The sequence below is a fragment of the Passer domesticus genome, chromosome 7 (assembly GCF_036417665.1).
Source record: "Passer domesticus isolate bPasDom1 chromosome 7, bPasDom1.hap1, whole genome shotgun sequence".
In the NCBI taxonomy this organism is placed as follows: Eukaryota; Metazoa; Chordata; class Aves; order Passeriformes; family Passeridae; genus Passer; species Passer domesticus.
Window position 1 is genome coordinate 40,854,852 of NC_087480.1, and position 24,697 is coordinate 40,879,548.

A 24,697-nucleotide genomic window follows, 5' to 3' on the forward strand; every position below is an offset into this window, starting at 1 on the left:
TGCCGAGAGCAGCCTGGGGCCGCTCCCGGGACAGCTCCCGCAGGGCCGGGCAGGGCCGGCCCCGCTCGGCTGCGGCACGCACCTGTGCAGGCAGCTCGGACTGCGGCTGCAGGCTGGCATGCAGGATGGCATGCAGGCTGGCATGGGGGTTGAGCTCAGGGTGGGGGCACAGACGAGAGGCCGAGCCTTTGCATAGCCAAGGGCACGGAGAGGTGGCGCAGCCAGGTGAGGGAGGCACGGCAGGAGCCCAGGAGTGAGGAGGAAAAGCGAAACTTTGCGGCGTTTGGGCTGTGAGGGGATAAAAGCCCGGGGGCGTCCCTTTTGGGGATGTGTTCTTGTTTCTGTGTTACTGTGCCGTGAATAAATGGTTTATGGAACGAGGCTGAGGCAGTGCCAAGGGAGACGTGGGCCGGAGCGGTGAGGAAGGGGGAGCCAAAGGGGCCGCATCCCTGAGGGAGCCGTGAGGGCTCCGGGCCCCGGCCTTGGGAGTGACCCCACAGCGTCTCGGGAGGTTCCCGGAGCTTCAAATTGAGGGAAATACAGTTAGGATGCTGAGGAAAAGGAGGGACCCAGCTGAGAAGCAGAATTTCCTTTGTGTACTAAGGGTAGAAAATTCTAAAGGATGGTTTTGTCTGTGGGTTCTTGCAAATGTTCCTCCAGAAGTTGGTGTGGTAACTTTTTCTCCCGACTGCCCTACTTTTGGATTCAGCACGCTGTTATGTGCTTGAGGTTGTTCGGAATCCATCTTCCAGATTGAATCTGCATTGCTAAAACTGCTGCCTGGTTCCTTTACTTTGGAACCTTCCTCATCTGATCTACGAACATAATATTTTTAAAGATCTGTCTTCAGGTGTGTCTACTTCTACAGTTGCTTTAAAATAAATTCTGGAACAAACTTAATTTGGATGGAAAAGAATTCTGCTTTCCATTATTTTTTCTATAATGCATTATCTTATGTTCTACCACAGTGAAATTTTTTTTTTTTGTTCTGGTATGCGTTGCTCTTTTTTTCCTTTTGATAAATGAATTTTGCAATTCCTCATAGTTTTCTCCAATTTTATGGTTCTTGATGAAACTGTAGTATTTGCAAGTACTTCAACCCTATTTTAATTGCAGTAGTGTTTATGCAAAGCTTAGTATTCATTCCAGGTTTGCTCTTTATTCCATGCTGTCTCATAGACTGAGGCAAAACCATTGCAATCCAAACCTGCTGTGACCCAAAATGCATTTTTTCTTGTGATCACAGGCTTGTTTCATGCTTTGGGGTGGTGCTGATTTAGAGAGAGAGGCAAATGCAGAGTGCACTGCTGCTCCAGAGACTTAGTAGTCAGCAAGGCATCCTCATTTAATCCTTTGCTTTTTGAAAATAATCTTTCCCAAAAGGAGCAGGTGTAAATTCCATGTATTAATGACAGCCATCATGCAACAATAGACAAATGTGTCAGAAAGAAACCTCTTTGAAGGGATTTTGTTACATTTGTGTTGTGAGTGAAGCTTGGTTGCAAACAGTTCCTACAGCCTATGATGAATGTGTTGGTCCCTGTGGCTGGGTGACTCTTGGTGCTTCTTGCACTTTGGAGTTCCTTTAGAGTTCATTTAATATCGAAATATCAATCTTTGCTGTCTTCATTTAATTCCATTTCCAGCATAGCTTTAGCAGCACTGTGAGGGAAGAAGGAATTAGGACGTGGTAGCCTCTAACTGGCTTCATTCCTTGGATGTGTTTGTCTGCCCTGGGGCAGAGCATCCCATGCTATCACTGCCACCCTCCCCTGTGGCAGCAGGAAGGCATCCATGCCACTGTGCCGCCTTCCAGGGCATGGGAAGCTGTTCCTTACCCACTACAGGCCCTTGGCACTGCCCAAGGTGGGAACCATTGTTTCACAAAATATTGTATCCTCCTCTGTGGATATTAATGTTAGATGTGTTTTGGTAGCAATGAAGTTTTCTTTGGTTCCCATACTGGCCTTATTAGGCAGTTAAGGAGAAAAAATATCTGTATCTACCCACATTTATCCTTAATGATGAGGAATATAGAGGCAACCTTTCCATATATGCATATTATCCCTGCTGAAAATTAATGTTAAAACTGCTCTCAAAAACCTACACAAAGGAAGAACTTCAAGGGTATTCTTGAAGTAAGCTGTGAGTTGAGAATTAGAGACCCCCATGCCCAGTAAGAAATGGATTTTGTGGTCTCTTTGTACTGTTAAAATTCCTTTTGGAAAGGAACTCCCACTGTCTAAAGTACCATAAGGTTTTACAAGTGTTCAGAAGATGAAATGCTACCAGATGTTAAGTTCAAGAAGCAAGTTAACTACTGTTGTCAGATGGAAGAGCTTCTTTGTGTTTGGTAACTTCTCCTTACCTTCTGTCCCCCTCTGCCCTCACCCCCTCTGTTCTCTTGACCACAGCAGCAGCCAGACTGCCCATCTCTTCTGCAAGGAAACTGGTGCTCCATCACACAGAAGGGAGAAACCTCTCTATTGTACTGGGCATACAATTAAATCGATGGTTGCTGGGATTAGCAAAGTCTTTTACTGAAATGGGTTATCCAACTAAACTTCTGTGGTTAAATTTAGCTCACCTTTAAATGTATATTCAGAAGCAGAAGAGAAATCTCTAATAGCACAGTGAAAATGTATTAAGGGCACATGAAAAGGATTGCTCATGTCCAGCACTCTCACCTTAGTGCTGCTACAATGATGCTATTTTTGCCTTAACACTTTTTTTTTTCTTCATAATGTGATTCAAATACATAAAAGGTGCATGGATTTGAAGCACATCAGAGGTCATTTCCTCCTGTGACTCACTAATCAGCCTTGGTACTTTCATATGTACAGCAGGAACTTTCAGACAAAGGTAAGATTAGTAGCTAAGCAGACAAAGAGAAAATGGAGGAAAATAATAGTAGTGGTGAGTACATGCATCAAGTAAGTGTGGCCCAATATTTTTATGTCTTTTTTGATAGATTGCTTTGGATGCTTCTGGGCAACACTGAATGCAGCATTTTTTCATCTCTATCCCAGAAGGATTATTCCAATGGTTCACCTTAGATTCTGCACAGAATATTACTTTGATACTGTAATAGCTTTAGAAATGCTCTTCTTTGATGTCAAGAGCTGTATGGAACTGTTCTTTTGATTAAGACACACTTACACACTTGAAAAAACCTAATAATAGATAAAAAAAAGAAAAAAATGATCATCATTTGTGCTTTATTAAACTAGATCTATGGGAGAGATGCAGAACATGTGTGCATCTGTATCCCCTGTCTTGATCTGTTATCTTTCTGTTGGAAACCCTCACACTGTGTCTGTCTCTGTCTTGAATAGCCCAGGAGCCTATTTTTTCCCTCTTCATTTTATGACTTTCACCTTTCTTCTGCCAATGAATGCTTGCAGACTGAACAACCTGGCTGACAACTGGATTATTCTATCCCCCCTTCCCTCATCCTTAATTGATTGCTTACAATTTCAGTTTAAAACCTAGACTGGTCCATATCAGGAAAACTTGTTTTTACAGTCAAGGGGTATGATGGAACTGGTAGGCAACAATCTGACTTTGTTCACTTGTTTGCATCAGTGCCATTTCATTTGGCACAAGTTGAGGAGGTACTAAATTAATTTGTCACTTGAATGGGTATTGAGGTTTGCCCTGAAAACATATATTATTACTCTCGTATCCTTAATAATAATATGTTTACCAGGAGTTTTTTAATGCTTTTGCCCCAGATTTATTCCTGGAATGCTGTGCTCCATTTTTGCAAGTTAATCTTGTAATTATTTTGAGAAAAAAATTTTAGAAACTTACTGGTCCTGTATTGTTGGGAAAGAGGGAGATTGGTCCAGTCTCAAGCAATGAAATTCCTTTTTAATTCTGTGCTTTGCAAGTAGGCCTTTTCTTATGAGTTTATTTTGCATTGAATCCAGTCTCTGAAGAATTGGACTGAGAAATAACTGGGTGAACATTCCAATTCTAGATGTAGGAACACAGTATACATCAAAGATGGCCATTTTAATAATTTTACCTCAGAAAAAATGAGCTTTATAGAAATAAATATATACTCAAACAGAGGAAGTGCTTTTCCGCAAAGCAAATTTGGGATGGTTAAAGTGGCAGTGGAACAATATAGTGACCTGTGATGCAGACTAGGAAAAATTCTCATGTTTTGGGCATTTGTCTGCCTGTGGTCAGAGCTGTGCTAGGCTGCAGTGGAGTTATAAGAACAGAGAGGACTAGTGAAATAATCATATTTTCTGTTTCAAACTTTACTCTCCTGTCAGGGAGAGTTCCAGGCTAAAGCTGAGGCTTTGTAGGCTGTTAGACCCCTGCTGCTTCTCGCGGAAGCTCTGTGCGAGAGGGGCAAAGCCAGAACATCAGTTCGTGTGTTCACAGCAGAAGATGTGATTATTTGAGTGCCTCTTCATCCCCATGCACGGGGCAAAGCTTCCAGACAGCCCTCGCTGCACCCTTCGAGCCCTTTCATCCGGCACAGGCTCCGATGTGCCTCGGGCTCGGCAGCCGGGGAGCCGCGGCACCGCTGAACCCCCCCGGCTCTCGCTGCCGGGTGGGCACCGGGGATGGTCAGAGGGCTCAAGGAAGGCTCTGTGCTCTCAAACTCCTGGCGTGCCCTAAGCGGTGTCTGGGGTTTTGCTGAGCACCAGCCGGCAAAGCAGACTGATGTGTCCTGAGAGCTGTACCAGAAACACATCTCGCAATGCTCTCTCTGCAGCATTGGGAGAAGGGTGTGATGAGCCACAGCTTGGTCATTATTTTTGCTAAGAATTGCCTTCTCTGAAGAGAACAACTTCAGATTGTAAACTTGGCTTTTCTTTATGGTATGTAGTCATACAAGATTTCTAACTTGGTTTCAAGTAAGAGGTTTTGGGGTTTTTTGAGAGCAGTGTAATACAACGTGCCAGACATTATTTGATTGGGAGTATTGTACTCTGTTGATATTTTACTTTTGCAGCCATTGTTAATTGTTTACATGGCTAAAGGAGCATCCTTTAACTGTTCAGATGGAAATTGTTTTTTCCTACTGTTGAGAAGAAGAAACAAAGCAAGAATAGAAAAAAATCTTATGAAAAAAATATCAAGAAGCTTTAAATATTTAATGTTGGCCTAAGAGAAATGTAACATAAAATAAAGGAATGAAGTGAAGGAGAACAGGAAAGATTGGCTTTTAAATGACCAAGGTAGCTTAAGACAATCTCAGGTCACAAAAAATAACTTTAGTAGCCAGTATTGGTAAATAAAATAGGTGATTCCATGACACTCACCAAGAAAAGAACCAGACACAAAGCTAGATAATTAAGTAGGAAAATAGATGTGCTTAAGAGACATTGAGCCAGTAGCTCAAAGATTATTAAAAAATTAGGGGTAGCAACCGGTTGGCTATGTTATCCTTTTGGATTTTATCCATATGAGTTGTCAGGGGCTTAAAATTTGTAAGTCTAAGAGATCACCTGTAGCCTTGCAGTACTGGCATATTTGTTCAGCCATAAGTACAGAAAATGACTTTGGGAGAAGTCACCATCCTGTGAAGAGTGGAGGCAGAGCATGTCTGTGGATGTGCATAAAACCATTCCAGGTGGGAATGGAAGCAGCTTGGGCTGGCTCAGCTCTGCATTGCATCCCCAGGAGACAAGAAGCATCACTGTGCAATGCTCCTGAATCCAGGTTTATTGGTGGATCTCTGCCCCCATGGACTGCCCTGGGCTGCAGGGGCTCAGCTGCCTCACCATGGGCTGCACAGGGGCTGCAGGGGAATCTCTACACCTGGAGCAGCTCCTGGGGCAGCTCTGGCACCTGGAGCACCTCCTGCCCCTCCTTCCCCACTGACCTCAGTGTCTGCAGAGCTGCTGCTTTCTCTTTTCTCTCTTCTCTCTCTCACTGAAGTTTCTGTTGTGCAGTTCCTGCCTGTCCCCTAAATATGTTATTCCAATTATGGCACCACCAGTGCTGCTGGGCTCAGCCTTGGCCAGCAGCCTGGAGCTGACTGGCATTGGCTCCATCAGACTTGGGGGAGGCTTCCAGCAGCTTCTCACAGGAGCCACCTGTTGCCCCCCTGCCAAAACTTTGCTGAGCAAACCCAGTTCCCAGGTCTGGAGTCTTATCTGTCAAAGCCTACTGTCACATCAACATCAATAAGCCAGTCTGGATGTGTTTAAATGGTATTTCTAATTGCTAAATGTTTTCTTCCTGCTAAAAGTGTTGACAAGCACCAGCCCTGAGCTTCCAGTGAGGCAGAGGTGACTGAAGCAGATCTGTGTCTGATCAGATAAGAAGGAGCCAGGACAAGGCCTCTGCCAGGAACTGAATGTTTTGGGAAGAACAAAGGAGTTACCCTAATTCATGTGCCAAAATTAGCAAAAAAAGTTTGACTTCTGAGCTCTTTGTCCATGCAGCCTTCCTGGAAAACAAGGTATGATGCCCTCTCAGGCACATCACTGATGAGCAGCACCCTCAAATCCCCACCCCTGCAACTTGCAAGGTGCTAGCTGTAGTGTCTTACCTAACTTTATTTTCTCTTTTCTGTGCATTCAGGATAATGCTTTTGTTCCATTTTCAGCCCACACGCTGACACAGCTCTCCCTCTCTCTCTCTCTCTCTCTCTCTCTCTTTCCTCTTACACTGTTTTTTAAGCATGCTGTAAACTTATTCATTCCCTAAAGGCAAAAGCAGCTATCTGAGCAACACTTTGTCAGCATAATACATTTACAGAATGCATATTTATGAACCTTTGAGCCTTTATTGTTCCAGAGGGCAAATAAAAAACATGAAAAGTAGCAATATAGTGTTTCAAAGGTCCCTCAAGGAAAACAAAAGTAGTTGGAAATAAATTTAGGGGAAAAAAAGTTCTACTCCAGAAGAGAACCTTGAATTAACACATACAAAATATGGGGTGGGAAAGACTATTCTCTTCTTCCACCTATCCCAGACTCTCCTAATCCAACTTTTAAGAAATTTTAAGCTTGAAAAATGGTTTAAAGGTTTACAAAATCGTATAAATGGCATAGTTTAGATATGTAACAGTAAAGCAGACTTTTTAAAGCAGCATGTCTTGTTCAGTCATAATAAAGTAAAACAGTTTTTAAATAGAAATGATCATCTGCATTGAAATATACAACACAGATGATCTGTGGTATGTGCCACAAAATTGCTACAGAAAAAAGATAGCTGAAAAATCAATAAAATGGCCTAATTGTTGTTATTTTAATTGACTCTGGGTTCTCATTAATTTTACAGTGTATACCTCAACTAATGGGTTGCTACTCATTATTGCTGATAATAAAATAAAGCAGGTTAGGCAGTATTTGTGTTCTTACATGCGTCCATTAACTCAGCTGCAATGAAAAGATAGGGATAACAGTGTTCCTAGATTATGCACCCAAAAAATGAAAACACAAAGTGTTGTTTCCCTGCATGCAGAGTCCCATTTTAAAATGAGTATGGCTGCCTGTAGATTTCATCCACAGTAAAAATTGGAGTCTGTGTCCAACAACAGAGATAATCCAGAACTGTCTGGCTGTAAAATTGCAATGGGCTCTGGGATGACCCTGCTTGGACAGGAGTTGGAACCAGGTGACCCACTGTGCTCCCTTCCAATGGGGCCCATGTCTGCCTCTGTTATTCTGTGAAACTCAGCTGGACTCATCTCTATTACTTTTTTTTTTTCCTCCCTTTTTAGGGAAGGAAACCCATAGAGCTCCCATGGAACGATGCAGAACACCCCTGACAGCAAAAAGCAGCCTGGGGAGAGAGCCAGGAGCTGCAGCACCTCTGCCATAAGGTACCAGATGATTTGTGTGGAGGGATGGGGACTGAAGGGAAGGTTTGTTTCCTGGCTCTCACAATTTCACCAGTGGATCCTTCCTTCCAAAGGGCTGGTGCATGTGTGGACATACAGGTTGTTTCTGGTGCTCACACTCGAAAATCTTGGGTGGCTCAAAGGAATGAAAAGGGTTGACTTTGTATGGGATGGGACACTTTGCTGTGAGCATGGCATCTGAGATGGGGGTTTTCTGCTGAGAGGGTGGTTTTTTTTCCCCCAACATATTTTTCCCATTATAATGGCACACTAGAAAAAAGATGGGAGAGTTGCCATGTGGAAATTCAATGTTGCTCAGAGGAGGGAACTTTAAATTTATGTGTTTAGTTGTTTATATATTTATGTATGTATTCCGCTGTTTTCAGTCATCAAAATGCAGCTGAATTCACAAATTATTCCGTGCTTCTAAGGCTGCATTTTTGGCCATTATTTGCAAATAACAGATTTTTTGTTCTCCCCTTCCTTCCTCAGGAATCACTGTTTTGCCCTGTGTAAGTCCTAGACATTGAGATCCCAGGAAGGAGAGTGAGGGATGGATTGCCTCTCAACATCACTTTGCAGTGAATTGTGGTAATCATTTTTTAAACTTGAGAACAGCTTGAAACATTACAACTGCTTAGGAGTAACTGCACAGGTAACTGCACTGCTACCATGGTCCAGGGACTTTAAAAAGAAAAGAAGTCAAAAAAAGAAGTGTAGTTATGTTTCATTAGTTTCTCACATTTTAGGTGTCACTGGCAATGTTACTTTGCAGCAAGGCATCTATAATATCAAATGGCTATTTAAAAATCACAAAAGAAACTAAAATTAACTTCTTGCAAGTTCTACAAACATGTTTGCCACTGGTGATTTCTCTTCTGACATGGGAGGATTCAGGCTGCCAAGACTGGGCAGGTTTCTCCTGGCTCTGTTCTGCTGTTGAAAAGATGATGTCTTTCAAGGGTATGTAACCCCATTTATAAATATGCCTTTAGCAAACACTTTTCTGTTTGTTTTTAAGAATCTCAGGAAAGTAGCATGTGCTGTTGGTGCCCCAGCCATTGCCTGATGCTTCAATTAATTGTGAGAGTCTTCTTTTTACTGCCATTCATGCTGCTCCTCCCTCCAAAACAGGACTGTGTCTAGTTTTAAACTAGGACCTCCTAATAGGAGGTCCTTACAAAAGAAAGGCTGTGAACATACAAAACCTCTAACTAAGATGAAAACCACCATGAGACATAAAGATTATTAAATTAAAAAAAAAAGAAATCTCAGTTTTTTGTTTCCTACCTTTCTAAACAGCTTTTCAAAGCTTTTTCGCCAGTGTGAATTAAGCATGGACTATTTTCATTCTTGACTCATTGTGAGAAAGACTGATAAATTAAAACATCTACAAGCAAAAAAACATACACGACTGCACTGTCATCTTTAAATTCCCTATACATAACAAAAATGGCAGGATGCAAATATGAGGCATTCTAGATCAAAGCTATAAAAATATGAAGATACTATTAAAAAAATACAGTGAGTGACAGTAATGATTTCTAATCCAGTAAAATGAAACATCTATAGGAATCTTGCTATTTCAGTAGTTGTACACTGGGGTTTCAGAGTTCCAGATTACAGCAAGTTTTCTTTTAATCAGAGATGTCTAGCACTGAAATAATGAAAATAAAACATTTTACATTATTTCCTTGCAATAAAGGAATTAAGGGATTGTCGTCTTTTTACAATTTGCTTTTCTCAAAAAAGTAGTAGAAGTGTGGGAAAGGCACCATATTGCCAAAATAAAGACTGAACTGGGCTTCCTTTATTACAATGAATTTGCTGCCCTAAGAATTTATGTGTCATTCAAAAAAATTGTATTTGTGGGTATTTCCCTCTTTTTCCTGGTCAGATTTTTCTTAAATAACCAAATCTTGAACATTACACTGGAAAATGGGTCCTACCTGGGATTCAATGAGGTCAAAGCAGTTAGGATCAAAGAGCAGAAACTGAGCTGGGACAAATGCAGGCCTTTTAATGTACCTAATGTTTGCTTTGAGAGTTCCTATGGTATGAGTATATTTTAAAACTTGTAGCGTTAATATTGCACCCAAGTTGACAATATTTTGGAGAGAAGCTTCTCAAATTTGTCTGACATGTTTGCTGTTGAAGTTCTGGTTGGGCTGTGTGCCCAAGGCTGTCCCTGGTGGCGGGGCTGGCTCTCAGAGCTGCCCATGGTCGGTGTCAGTGCCCAGTCTGCCATTCCTTGTGGTTCTCCTGCTCTCCAGTTGTCACTCCGTAAGCAAGGTGGAAACTGAACCTTTTCAAATGGGTGTGTCCAGCCCCTGCCAAGAAGGCATTTTCCCTTTGAAAAAGATAAAGTTTGCCTCTGTTCATAATCTGGCTGTGCATCAGTGGCTCTGCTGTAAAAACAGTTAATGGAGAGGCTGATGTGAGAGTTGGGCCACGTCCCAGCACTGCCTGTGTGTGAGGAATGAGTTGAAATATTCCTCCTGAATTACATGTTTCTGTCTGACCAGAAAGACAGTTGGTAGTCTTCAGGCTGGCTCCTCCTTCCCTGCCTCCTTATTTGGGGCTGTTTGGAAGAGTGAAGATCTGGCCTGATATTATCAAGGATTTCCTGGAGACTGCATGCCAAATTAAAGGGGGAAAAATAAAACAAAAAGTAAGTTTGGAGAACATGTTTATCCAAAAGAGGCCATGCAGTTTTTGTTTTTGCTGAGATCACAATAATATGAGGTACTGCGAGCCTAAGGTTTTAACAATATTATGCACCTAAGGTATTAAAGAGTCTGTAAAAGTGTGTCCAGCCCTATAAAATAATTTTCCTAGTGGAGCTGGTACCAAGATAAATGACAGCCTCGAGTGCTTGTCAGCTCTGTGGGCTCATTCCTCTGGAGTGCAGCTGGAACTGCCACACCAGGAGGTAGATTATTGCCAATAGTCTCTGCTGTGCATCTGCTTTTTTTGTTGTTGTTGCTTTCCCCCCCCCTCCAAGTTAGGTCAGTGGCTGCCTTTTTTTGTCTCCTTCCTTCCCTGTTTCTCATTTGTGCACCGTAGGGATACATATTGAATGAACTGAGGAAAAACAATGAAGAAAATTGGTAATCCTGGCAAATATCCCCAGAGTTATCACCAACAGGTTAGATGACTTCTGTGTCAGGAGATTTTAGGGAGTTATTGTTAGCTGGTTGCTCTTACATATCCTTTTTTTAAAAGCTGGCTTAATAGTAAATATGAAGATTGACATTCACTGTTTTTATTTTGGGGAGGGCTCAGTGATCCAGTTTCTTAAGAGCAGAAAATGAGTTTGGTTAGAGGGTAGAAAGCCTTTTGTTGCAAGCTTTCTGTGAGCAGGTCAGTAATACCACCCATAGGCTAAACCAAAAGCATTGTGCTCCTTGCTCAATAATTAAATGAGCTCCTCATTTCAGGGGCAGTGTCTAGCACAGGCTGAATCCAGCAAGCCCACCAGCTGTGTACTCGCTCGCAGAAAGTTACTGCTATGATGTTGTACTGAATTTCTCCCAGTCATCCCAGTCTTATTAATGCCTCAGTGTGGCATAAAGCTTCATTCATTATTCATAATAATCCAGTCAGAGGGCACTCTGAGACCTGATAAATTCTCACCTAAATGACAACAGCTGACAGGGCCTAGGGTTTTATAGCCTTTCTCTTGCCATAGCAAGGTGCTGTGGGCAAAGGTCCAGAATGATCCTCTGCTAATGACCACTGTGATATATGAGCAGCTGCTGGTTTTCTGACACAAAGTCTACTCTGCTGAGCATCCAACCCACCAGCCGTGAGCAGCGGATAAATATCTGACAGGCAATATACTTCAAGAACAGATCACGAAAGAAATCTGTCTCAGGTGGGAGAGAAAAAAAAGGGTTAATCCTGTGCTGGAGCACTGCAACATCAACAACAACAAAAATATCCTAGGGGCAAAAAAACCCCACAAAAACAAAAACAACAAAAACCTAACAAGAAGTCTGTAAATTCTGGCTGTGCTGATGTGGAAATGAGAATATGATTCCTACTTCTGAAAACTCTTCCTTTTTGGCCCCTGGAGGGTTGAATAATCATGACTTTAGAAGCCTGTAAATTGCTTTATAAAAATCAATAATCATCTGCTGAAGGATATTAATTGCACTTTTTCACAAAGGGAAAAAGCTTCATAATATTTTATTGGTTTTTAATGGGCTCTTTGATACCACAGGAGGTAAGTGAAAAGCCTCTTTCTTTTGTTCAGGCACAGATCTAGCTTTTCAAAGGAACGTATGTACCTATTTGAGTTTTAACTTCTCCCTTGTGTTGCGGGTTCAAATTAAAAGCAGGTGGAGTCCTTTTATTTAGTCCTTCTGTTTTACTTTCAGTGGCGAATATTTCTCTATTATATCATCTTTTCTAAGCTATATTGATGAATGTATGACATCTCCTGTGTTTCGTTGCCATGCAAATTGAGAGGTTAACTCTGGAAGTTTGATCTTATTGACACATAGCAGAAAAAAATCAAGCTCCAAGTACGTCAAAAAGATGTGGGACTGACCTGGTCAAGTCTGATATCTTTTGCTTGTTAAAGTAAGTATAGTGAGTACTCATTTTTCACTCTGCCTCATCTTTGCTTTGGAATAATGAGCCTTTGAGGCTGTTTAATGGTGCCATTATTGCATTTTCCACATGCACGGTGTTGGGTCTCTAGGCTATGAGGACAATTGGTTGTTCTACATAAGAGCTTTGCTCAATATGAATTTCTGTCCACTCCATTCAAGAGGCTAAACCAGGCTCCTCTGGCCTGAAATCATAGGGACGTGGAGGTGAAAAGGTGGTCTTTGCATGGCTAAAGTTCAAAGCTGGAAATTTATATTTTTTCAGTGGTGTGTTTTGACCCTACTTTCCCCAGGATTTGTATCACAGTAACAGAGATCCACAAGGTCAATGAGGATGTTTTCACCTTTTCCCTCCTTGTGGTGCATTCTTGTTAGTTAATGGAGACATGGACTTCACCTGGCTCCTAGACTGAACCAGTAGCTGGGGTACCACCAGGCAAAACTCAGGTTAGAGGAGATGGGTCATGTCTGGCACTGATTCCTAAGCTCATGTTATGTTGTGAACTCACAACTTCTGTGCATTGTGGCTGTTGGGACACTCCAGGACTCAACCATTGACAACTACTTCTATCACCCTAAGGCTGCAGCACTGTGACTCACTTCAGGGACCAGACTTCGATGGCTAAAGGCTACAGAATTTTACCATCTACTGGAATTATAGGAAAGTTTGATTTTCCTCTCTGAAGTAATTCTGGCAACCTTATTTGACCTTGTTTGGAGAACAAGTTTCTCTAGTATTTCTATTAACAGTGACACAGACTATTTACATATGAGGTGTGCCTGAACTATAAGAAACTTCAATATATTTCAGACAAGTTTAGGCTTTGTTATGGGCAAAAATTCCTGGAATGTCCCATGGTTGTCAGAGCAACTTGCAGCTGTAACCAAAACATATATCACTCTTGATGGGCTCTTCTGTTGGCCTCCGCAACACTTCTTCCAGTAGAAATAAACAAAACATGATCTTTACTTGGAGTGACCCACACCAGTCAGAATACTGACTTGTTGAAGGCAGCCTGACCTGCAATTTGTCAGGCCAAGCCACTGGATGTTGCAGTTGTCCTCTGTTGTCTTTGCTGATGTCTTCATTCCATCTCCTTGCTGCTGCTCCACTGGATGAACACAGTTGGCCAATGGGTTCTTTCTTTGAGTGTTAGGAAGGTGATGGGAAAATGTTCTGATGGGTGTGGTTGACCAAGGAAGACTTCTCCTTGTTGAGGTAGAATAGAAAGGTATGTCATTAATCCTCATGGACTCAAAGAGTTTCCTCTATGATTTTTTTGACTGTGCAGTCAAATAATCTCTAATGTGGGATTGTCTCCCTCAAGAGTCCATCACTGAATGACTGAATGTCTCCTAAGTTGCTGACAACCCTGGGGGTTGTTCCATTGCCTGGGGATTTCCTATTACAATTTTTCAAATGCTTTTCTTCCTAAGTGTGAAAATGGTGGTTTTCCTTGTGGTTTTGTGGCTTAGTTAGGTTTTCCTTTTTTTTTCCCCCAGTAGAATATGCATGTTCAGTTTCATCTGGAAATTACTTTTGTTCAGTTGACTCCAAATTTCCCACTCCCATAAGCAAGGGCAGACAAAATATGGTCTAATAATACTGAAAAAACAAACTAAAAAGCATTGTAAAAATAAATTTATTAGAAAATAAAGCTGCATTAGTAAATCATTAATTGTAGCCTATGCTTTTGAAAATCAAAGTCTATATTTAAATGTGAACATTCACAGAATCATGGAATGATTTGTATTGGAAGGGATCTTAAGGATCATCTGGTTCCAATTCCACCTTCCACCAGACCAGGCTGCTCAAAGCCCCATCCAACCTGGCCTTGCTTCATTCACTTTCCCATCATTAAAAGCTTTGTCCACAGATCTCAAGTTTTCCTATGAAGTAATTTAATAATGAAGGAGAGCAAAAGAGGAGGGGAAACTACACCCATCAAAGATGTAGTCAGAGGGAGAAGACAGCTCCATCCTTACTGCTTCCTTCAGAAGATTTTTGTCCCATCCTGCAGGCATCATGTACACCATGGAGCAGAAAACAAATGACTTGATTTCTCTTGTTTTTTGGCTTATGGTAGGAGTCCTGCAGAGATTTAGTGGTAAATATTTAACAAGGGGAACTCACCTTTTCTTTTATGGTCTCATATTTTGTAAACTGATTAACATAATAAGGAAGCAACATTTCCCTTTGGTTAAAGCCCTTGGTTCCTCACAACTGGGCATTCTGATCCTCAGCCATTTCCATTGCAGGGCTCTCCCAGTAAGCAGTTTGGTTTGCCTCAAGTGGAAAACAAACCACTTATTTGGCAGGAAGGAAATCTCACAACTAATCTCGCAATTAGAGGGACAAAAAGGGCTTTTTAAACAATCTATAGACAATGTTTTAAATTTTTGTCAGTACTAGAGCTCCTGTAATACTTATCAGCCATCTAACACAGTTCTGTAATGTGCCCATGGAATGAGCTCAGATCCACAGTAATTCCCACCTTGATGTCTGGTAGCAAACCCAAGGAAATATTTTACCTCATAGCATTGTATCACTACTAATTTTCAGTTAAATTAAAACATTTTAATGAGGTTGCCATACCATCAGAGAAATAAAATGTTTCTGGAGTGTCCCCAGGTATTCCTTTCCTTCTATGGACACTCCATGTAGATTTTTGTCTATGTGTTCTCTAGGAGCCTCTCGTGTGTCCATGCCAAGCACACAGTGCCAGGAAAGGTATTGTTTTCATTGTGCCCACTCTCTCATCTTGGTAGTTACGAGCTGGAGTTAGTTAAGAGACCAGAGACATTCCTGGCACTTATAGGGGGCCTACAGCTATTTAAATGAGCACCTGTGTAGGTTTTTTTGTTTTCTGGGAAACCATTGCACAACCTCCTTGCACAAGCTCTGCAGGAGCTGGGTGTTTTAATCACCTGACAAACAGGGTGTTGCTTCCAGCTCAGCTTGGTGTGCAAGCACCAGCCCATACCCTTGGCCTCTGTGGATCCATGGCTCCCAGGGAACAGAGAATTTAAAACAGGCTGAGCTGTTCATCTGCAACACAGATGAACAAACTGGTCATGCACAGGTTAAAACCTTGCTCACATATGGGTTATGATATAATTACCAAATATCATATTCTTTTCTACTGTGTGGAAGAAAATTTGAAATTTGGTCAGTCTGAGCGGGTGCTTCCCTGGCTCTTGGCCATTACCAGAGGTGGTATTGTTTGAAATTAGGTGATCTGGTGTCACAGAGTGTGCCAGAGCAATGTGGGCAGTCAGATACACACCAGTGTCTCATGTTGGTGCTCTGGGGGCAGTTGTTTTTTCTTGTTTTCTTTAGTACTGTCCAGTGCTGTGAGTGCAGAGCTGTGTTTTGTGTGCTGTGGGTGAATGGGGAATTTTCATTTTGAAGATTCTGGGAGATAAAAAGGCAAGTATTTTTTGACAGTTCTGTGGTTTGTCTCTAGGCACATTGGGTGCTGATTTTCATTCCAGTTACATCAAGGCAACTGTCTGAACTACAATCCAAACAGAAATTCCTCCAACAACAAACCACTAATATCACATGTAGTTCCAGTTGTTCACACTTTCTTGTGCTCTGTCTTTCCATGAGATCTCACGTCCCCAACCCACTGCCTTGGGCTAATAGTTTGTAACAAAGCTCAATCTCTAAAATGTCCTATATAAATGGAGAAGGGAAGATCATAAAAGAGAAAGATGAAAACATTTACCACTCCAGCTCCCACACTCAGAGTCTCTCTAGAGTTTCCTGATCCATCAGCCAGTTAGGAGGGCACGCAGTCACCCATGCTGCCTGGCTGCTGTTGCTCTCTCCAATGCTACAGGGTACCATTCATCACAGACTGCTAGCTGAAGGATGCAGTGTCAATGCTGGCAATTGATCCAAGAAAACCTGCACATGTTATTGTACCTCACTAAGGGCCCTCTTCTTTTCTGCCTTTCTTTGTAACAGAAAAAATTAACCCGTGAGGTGTTTTTGTTCAGATTGGAACAGGGAAAATAATACCTGCGGGGGAGGAAACATTGTGTGTTCAGCCCAAACTTATGTGCTAATCTTTATTTAAGGCTGTAAATTAAGGAAAAAAAAATTGTTGTCTTCTAACATATGTGATTTAGAAGAAAGGAGATCTGAGGGTATTATCAGTTTATAAGAGTATGTCTTCCTATGGTAAAACTGAATTACCCCAAAGACAAAAGAGGCACTTGAGATACAGAATTGATATTTTGTACCACCATGTGCATTCTTGTGTTACACCTTGGGACAAATATCAGACAAATTCTGGGGAGGGACAGGGCTGGGGTGGGAAATCTTACTTTTCCTAGGTCAGTAATACTAAATAAAGTTGTTGTTCACAATAACATACTGTACAGTACCTACTCATATGATACTATGGGATATTCATGAAGTAAGGTACTATTAAACCTTTGCTCATGCTTTGAATCTGTGTTTGGAAATCTGGAAGTGAGAAAGGAAAGATTCATTAGTAATTCAGACTCCTTTGGAGGGGGGCAGGAAATGCAGAAGCAGCCAGTCTATGGGGCACCAATTTAAAGCATCCCAAGTCAACCATATCAATGCACACTTTGGTGTCCACTGGCTTAGGTATGTGCTTACCTCCAAGTAATTTGCTGAATCAGGAGTGTCAGCAGTGTCCTGTCTCTGGTCCCATAAGGTACAATACCAAAGCAGGAAGTCAGGCAATTTTGAGGGGTTTTCTTTATAGCAAGCATTACATTTTATAGTGGTTTTCATTGAAAAATCTCAGCAAGCTAAGCTACAGTGATTAATTAAATTTTACAGCTACCCTGTGCACTATGTAAACAGTGCATTATTATTTTTTGCTTTAATAAAGAGCAAATGCAGGATGCGGAAAGGAAAGGATTTAGATGTGTATCCAATCAGCTGGGGTGGCTCCTTCTCTCATTTGTAATCTCCCCTCTGACGCCTGCTAGGATCAGTATTGCTTTTTTTGGTAACTAGAGTCAGATGGACAGTTTCATCCTCAGCGTGCTGGAGATCAGAGGTAAACTCCTGGACAACAACCAGGACAGATATAAATCTAACCCAAAGGAGAGCAAAGTCCCCTTGTAAATGTAGTTAGGCTTTTTAGTTCTTTTCTCCCTAAAATGAGCAGATTTTGGAGCTTATTGTAATCAGCATGACTATTTAGCCCCAAGGATGCAAGTCTGAGTAGCAGATGTTGGAGGAGCCTTTGTGCCTTGCTGGACGTGGGCTGTACCTCAACATAACCTCTCCCTGCTAGCTCTCAAAAGAGCAGGGATAGCCCTTCCTGCCTGCCTGTGGTTGAGGCATGGAAGGTGTGGGAGAGAGCTCCCACATGAAGTGTGTTGGAGAAAGAGCAGACATGGGGATTCCTTTGTTTCAGCAGCTTCTATGTGTGAAAGTCCTTGAACAGAATACTCTTCCCATCTCAGAGGGAATACAGGAGATTTAGAAAAATATCACCAAAACCAAACAAAGAAAAAAGCAACAAAAGAGGGATATTGAATGTTTCAGAAATAACATTAATATTTTCTCCATAACCCTTTGGTAACAAGATAAGCATACCACAGAAAACTCTTCTGTTTGAGGGAACAGTTCCTATACTATGTGCTATTTTGAATTAATCACTAGGGAAACACCACATATTCTAAATGAGATCATGATTTCAGCATAGGTGGGTATCTACTAGTGAGGGTTGGAAAGAGTGCAGTAATTGAAGGCAAGATTCACCAAGGTTTTTTAAATAGAAGGGCACAAAGGTCACTCAGAAAAAGGGAGTTAGCCTCTCACCTGACCAGACATGTGGCTGTTTCTGTATATAGTTAATATCCTGTACCTTGCAGTAGACTCTGTAAAGTCCTCACCTCCATGAGGAAAGAGTTAGGGCTTTGGTTTAATTGTTGAAAGTGACAACTTCAGCTAGAGTGGCCAGTCTAGAGCAGCTTCTTTACTTTCTATATCCTGGCCAGCATCTCTGCCTGCAGACTCTGTATGGGATGATGAAAATAGAAGAAAGGCTGCCCCAACATGTGCTTTCAGCTGTGATGAATTTTGGGTTGACTGTAGCTCTCAAGGAAGCAGATGCACAGGTGGATGTAACCAACTCTCATCCAGTGACTTTCTCTCCTGCCTGGGAGCAGTGTCCTCACTCATGCTGTTGGTGGGACACTCATCTTTGCACCAGGCATTTTCCTGTGTCAGCCAAAGGAAATCTCTCCTGGCAGAGCTGCCTGAAGCGTGTTGAGCTTCAAGCTGTTCTTGACATTATTTACATTCAGCTCATTGAATGAGCACACCTGTCACTGGAGGTGGTTTGTGTGCATCTCTGTATTGTTTGTTCATAGCCAGGCCAGCCTGGCCTCTCCAGGACCACTCCTTTCTTCCACTGTGCCTTCACAGGGTGGTTTTTGCCCTGTTTGTTGGACTTTCAGGTATTTCCATAAAGCCCCATGTGCTGTGCTGGAGAAGCACACGGAAAGATGCAGAGGGATCTCCTAAAGCATGGGACAGGTAAGTCCTTTATTGCAGTTGAATGCAGATTTGTCTGTGTGTGGAACAGTTTTTGTTCTGAATCTTGGTCACTCGTGGTTGCAGGTTAGCTGGGCAAATGGAAACGCATTGTTGTGGCACTGGTTCAGATACAGAGCTCAGAGCTGCAGCTTTCTTTCAAGCAGGCTGGGGACAGAGGGAAGGAGAATGGCTGTGAATGAGAGGCTGGGAGGCATGGCGGCAGGGTAACAAGAGAGGTAACAAGGAGTGAAAATCTGGAGTCAGATCCCAGTGTCCACGGGATGCAGGTGTGAATGGGGGCCTGTTTCTGATTCCTTTTTTCCACAATAGAAACAAGGGGTTGATGGGATCATGGATACAGGGATAAGCATCCCCCAGATGGCAAAGGACCAAATGATATTGAATGTGGGAGGATTTGGCAGCACCGTAGCGGAATTACAGGTCTCATTTGTCAGAGGTCTTTAGGTGAAGTGCTGCAGTTCAGAGTGACTGTGGAAAAGCAGAGTCTGAAATGTGGCAGAGAGAATGCTGGAAAATGCAAAGCTCAGCCATCGGGTTTGATGAGCAAGACTGTTTTTTTGGGAGGACAGGGAACTTTTCAAGTAGGAAATTGCCACTGAGGTCATTCTGGCCATGCTTTAATACCTTGCTTAACTAAAATATTTACTTAACCAAAATATTATTTTCCGTTTTATTTGGTTATGGTCTTAATCATTCACTGTCTTAATACAGTGTTTGAGGCTGAGTTTTACTGAGATGTGGCCCCAAGATGACTGGCACTTGGGTGCAAAAGAAGTGAATGAGTCCTTTGCATTTTCAGTAGGAAATTTGTGACACTTAATTATTTGAACCTGGAAAACATCAGAGAAATTAATATTAAATATTGTTTATGAAGTGAAAGATAGTTCTCAAAGTGTTCTGTCCTGTTCCCCTTCTGTGCTAGTGCTGCTTTAGGAATGTGACTGCCCAGAAATCTCTCACTGGTTACAGGCACTGCAGGGCTGAACCTGGAGAGATGAGTTTGCCATCACAAGGCTGTGTGACCTCTGTGATTTTTGGATCCAGGTTTCCTGGGCAGCTTTGGGAATGCCATGCCGAATCCTTTTTCTTGTTCTGAATTGGCTTTGGCTGCTCAGAGCCTGGTACGTGGTACCATCTGCCTGGCTTATTGAATGTGTGAGGGGGTATAGCTGCTCTGGGAAAAAGGGACATATGGAAAATGATATTTGGTGAATCCCAGGAAAGAAAAGTCACGGGAAACCACCTAATTACCAAGGCTTAATAGCCAGTGAATCGACAGTAAGGAGCTTGGTCCTGAGGTCCTGTGGCATAAATGCGTGATTACGTTAACGCCCCACTGCTACTGGGATACTTTTGTGTTTACAGGCCTTTCTCCCTTATTGCTAGAGGCCTTCAAATCCCAGATAGTCAAAATCTCTATTCAGTGCTGCCTGCTGGGCGTTTAACAAGGGTCCTTGTAACGGGACTCAGTACAAGTACAAACATGAATGAAGAGTGCAGGGGCCACCACAGCACCACAGGCTGCAAGGTAGCCAAATGGAGGCAGCCGCAGAAAAGCAGGATAAAGTAGACAATGACCCTCGGCGCCTCAAGGCATTGCTTCAAAAGGTGTCAACACCAATTAAATTGTAAAGGCTCTGTCAGCTTCTGAAAAGTTATCTAGGCAGGGACAGAAAGTACAGAATCAAAGGGGCTGCAATGAGGTTTTGTGTGTCTGGCAGCAGAGCGGGCGTACACATGCTCCTGGCAGTGTGGGATCCGGCTGGGAGCCTCCCAAAGGCAGAGCCATGCTTGGGGTGGAAAAGAGGCAGGACAGCCAGTGTGGGGTCTCCTGTGCCACTGGTTTTTATCAACAGTGCGGGGAATGTTTAATAACATGGACCAAGGTTGGTTAAAGAAAAAGCTGAACATTTCTCCCCCATCTCAGCCAGGGGTTAATACATTTGAAAACTGGATCAGTGTCTTCCCTGATAAATTTGCTCTCCGTGTGCTCTGAGCATTTTTAATTTGCTTGTAATAAATAGCACCTCTCAAATTTATTTTATTCATTGCTGTATAAATGTGTTCATTAGAAAAGGAAGTGGTGTTTTTGCAGCTAATTTCTTTTTGTGGTTAGATATGTATAACTCCTAAATTCTCATGCTGCCTTTCTCCTTTACTCATGGGACTGTGACAGAGTCCCATCCTGTTCTCTAAATGAAGTGGTTGGAAGGACACGTAGGCATTACTCTGTGCCATATTGATGAGGCTGTTGTGATGCACATAGATGTGTACCACGGTCTTTTCAGTGTGACAGGCAAGCTGTGGAGTCTAAGGCACAATGAAAGGGGGTAAAGACTCAGTTTGGCACTCATGTGGTAAGGAGGGAAGAAACGCCTGTCTTCTGTGTGTAGTGCCTTAATTTCTGTGCAAGAATGTGAAACGCTTAATTTACAAACTAGTTTAAATTGTTTTTACTAAAACAAAGCTTCTAAATATAATATTTATTCTTGTCTGTTGTTCATAACAAAACTGCAAAAAGCTGTTTATGCTGTCTTTAAAACCCAATTTAAAATGTGAATTAAACCAAGGAATTCAAATTGTTTTTAGCCTTAGAGTTTGCTTATGAAGCATTGTTACTGCAATTCAAATGGCTGGGTGATGTGATATTAACTCATCTGTGCAGGTTTACACAGAAAATCAAAGAGATGGTTCATATTTTTTGTACAGTGACTCCTAAATACGTTATTTTGCCAAATCCCCCTTGTATTGTAACAAATTGTTTAATGAAAAAGCTGATTTGCAAGGAGGAATCTGAGTTGAAAGGTTTGGGAATACTGTTTAAATGAAAAGATGTAGAGCTAAGGGCTCATTGCTGAATTATTTTAAAGCATTTTCCAGAAATGTGTGAGAGTTGATGACAATAATTTAAAAGCAACAATCAAATTTGCTGGAATACATTTGTCTATCTACAGACATTTTTTTTTCAATGACTAGAAGTGTGGATGCTGTTTGTTTTTCATTATCTGATTATTATCATGTCTTTGGAATTCATCATTTTTAAATGTCTCAATGCCTCAGAAATCAAAAGGGCACTTTCTGATGAAATTGAAGGATGTGTCAGAAATATTCTGAGTGTCTTTTTCTGGGTAGCAGCTCAATTTAGCAAATACAATCTCTTGAAACTTGAGCAGAAGTACTGTGGGGGTGGGTGGGAAGTCAGGCTGCATGTGGCAGTGTTAGGCAAACAGCAGAGAAAGGATGCTGAGGATCCCCTTCTCTGGCCTTGCCAAGACCAGACACGTCCTGGTGTGTGAGAGGAGAGCAGGTGTATTTTGTACCAGCTGTGAGGACATTTCTCAAGTGTTTTGGGCAGTCAGCCATGCCCCGTGGCTGTGCCAGTGGTGGGCAGCAGCTGGCTGGCCCAGCTGAGCAGCAGGGTGGGCTTTGGCACAAACACCCAGCTGATCTCCAAAACCCATCTGAAACTGAGCAGCCCTGACAAGGAAAGAGCCTGTCCCTTCTCCTGCTCTTAGGGAAGAGCTGGCAGGGGAAGATGGCCTTGGCAGCAAATTTCTCTCTGTGCATGGGGATTTCCAAACTTTGCATGAGTCAGGACAAGCTTTTGGGACTGGCACCACAGTGCACCTGAGGCAGCACGCAGTGCTGTAAGCACCTGACATGCACAGGGAGCAGGAGTTGTGAGTACAGCTGTGTGCAGGCAGCAAGGAGGCTGGCAGGGAAACTGGAGCATGCTTGGACAGGTGCTATTGTATTTCTCCCCAAATGATGATGAAAGTGTGGCTGTGCTTTGTGTGGGGAATGAAGAGAGGGATGTGCCAGAGCTGCCATGTCTGCAGTGCTGCTGGCGAGTCCCTCCACGCAGGTGTAACTCATAGGGAAGGGGGATCATCAGCCTAGTTGCAGCTCAGGACCAATTTCATCCTGCCCATTTGTCAACTGTTTCTAGGTAACTGCCAGGTGGGAGTGGAGAAATGGGATTATTTCCACACTCCCCCTTAAAATGGTGTATTGAAAATTGCTGTCCTGTGGAAATGGGGAGAATCCTCCCAGCACGGCTCTGCTGCTGGCTCAAAGGAAGCATGGATGGGAGCTGGCTGTGCTCCTGTCAGCCTCTGTATCCAGGAGACAGCACGGATCCTGTGCCTCGCCTCCAAATTCCTCGTAAGCAACTTGTAGCAGGCTTCTCTAGTTTACAGGAGCAAAGGATTGGTGAGCAGAAGGCCACCACATTATGGTAGGAGACTAAAAATTATAGTAAGGTTTTGCTGAAGTTTGGGGCAGAGTTCCTCAATCTAATGCTGGTTTGCTTTGTACTGATTAATTTTTAATGTGGAACAAAAGAGCTGAGAAGGAAGATATAATTTCCATATAGTGTTTTGCTCTATAAAGCAAAAGCATTGAAAAATGATGAGAGCATCAATTGTGTTGGTAAATAACACGATCAGCATTACAATTTTCGCCCTTCTGTGGACATTGAAAGAAATTGTGCAAAGAGACCATGACTTTACTGCAAAGATAAAATAGTGCTGCTTCTTTTAAGAATTGTCAGGGTGTGACATTCCTTGTGATTTAGGAAAGCTCCGCCGTCTCTCCCGGCCAGGGAGGAGGATAAGGACCGCGCTGTCCCTCGGCCGGCGGGTGGGGAGGGACTCCTGAGCATCCGAGGGCTGCTCCCAGTGCCCTGCCTTTGTGCAGCCACGCAGCACAGAGCAGGTCTTACACGGCTGAACGCATTGTAAACTCTGTCACTTCAGGGTATCGCCCACTTAAACAACATCCTCATCATTTTTCTTAGGAAATGATCTGAGACAAAATATTGAATTATTTAGAGTACCGCTGGGAGAGGGAATTGATTCCTTGCTGTATCAGAGAGAAATAGCTGCTCTTTTGAGGCTTGATCCAAAGCCTGGAGAAGTCAATGAGAATCTTTCCATTGATTTCAATAGGCTTTAGATCATGCTCTTATTCACTCATCAGCTATTTCTCTTTAGTTTGAACAAAACAATGCAGCCTTTCCTTGCAAGATACTTAGTTTGCTGTAACTAAAGGAAATACATTCTGTCCTGTTCTGCTGAATATAAAAATCACTTACAACCTGCCAAAATAAGTAAGTAGCAAACAGCTTTTTAACACTGCTGGAACTTAAATCCTATCTCCTGTGCATTTGGAATTTTTCTAACATGTGCACAGCTACTTGCATATGTACATTTTAAACTCAATATGTGATCTTGTGATAACGTTTTCTTTCTTTGCAATTAATTCTCTTGTTTGGAATCAGAAGATACATCCTACTTTTTCTCTTTCCAGGCTTTCAGATGTGTTTCAGCCTCTTTGCTACCAAAGGAAAAACTGGAGTAGGCTTTCATTAGTTTCCACTTTATATCCTGTTCCTGGGAAAGTCAAAATGCAGCATCTCTGTTGGACAGCACTGAAATTTTCCATTTTGACACCAAGAAAGGAGCAGCAAAACTAGGCAGGGCTTCTGCAGCTGCCAGCAGCTTTTCCAGCAGCCTCTTTAAAAACAGAGATGCAAAATTTATTTTCTTCAATGTCTGACTTACACCCTCTCTTTCTTGCGCCATGCATATTTAATCAAAATTTAGCCACATGAAAAACACACCATTCCTAAGTGTGCTTTCACAAGGGAGCCCAAGAACAGATCCATAGTCAGATCTCAGTTTGCCATCTGTATAAAAATGACTGAAA

The 24,697-nt window shown here is 42.4% G+C and overlaps 1 long non-coding RNA gene across 1 annotated transcript in view; it reads left to right on the forward strand.

Moving 5' to 3' along the window:
• The first annotated feature begins 1,869 nt into the window (after positions 1 to 1,869).
• Positions 1,870 to 24,697, forward strand: part of LOC135304956 (uncharacterized) — a 55,956-nt gene continuing 33,128 nt past the window's right edge. Inside the window, exons 1-4 of the long non-coding RNA XR_010366206.1 lie at positions 1,870 to 2,862; positions 6,218 to 6,430; positions 7,697 to 7,798; positions 8,309 to 8,407. This is a non-coding gene — a long non-coding RNA (uncharacterized LOC135304956). The remainder of the gene's footprint in view (positions 2,863 to 6,217; positions 6,431 to 7,696; positions 7,799 to 8,308; positions 8,408 to 24,697) is intronic.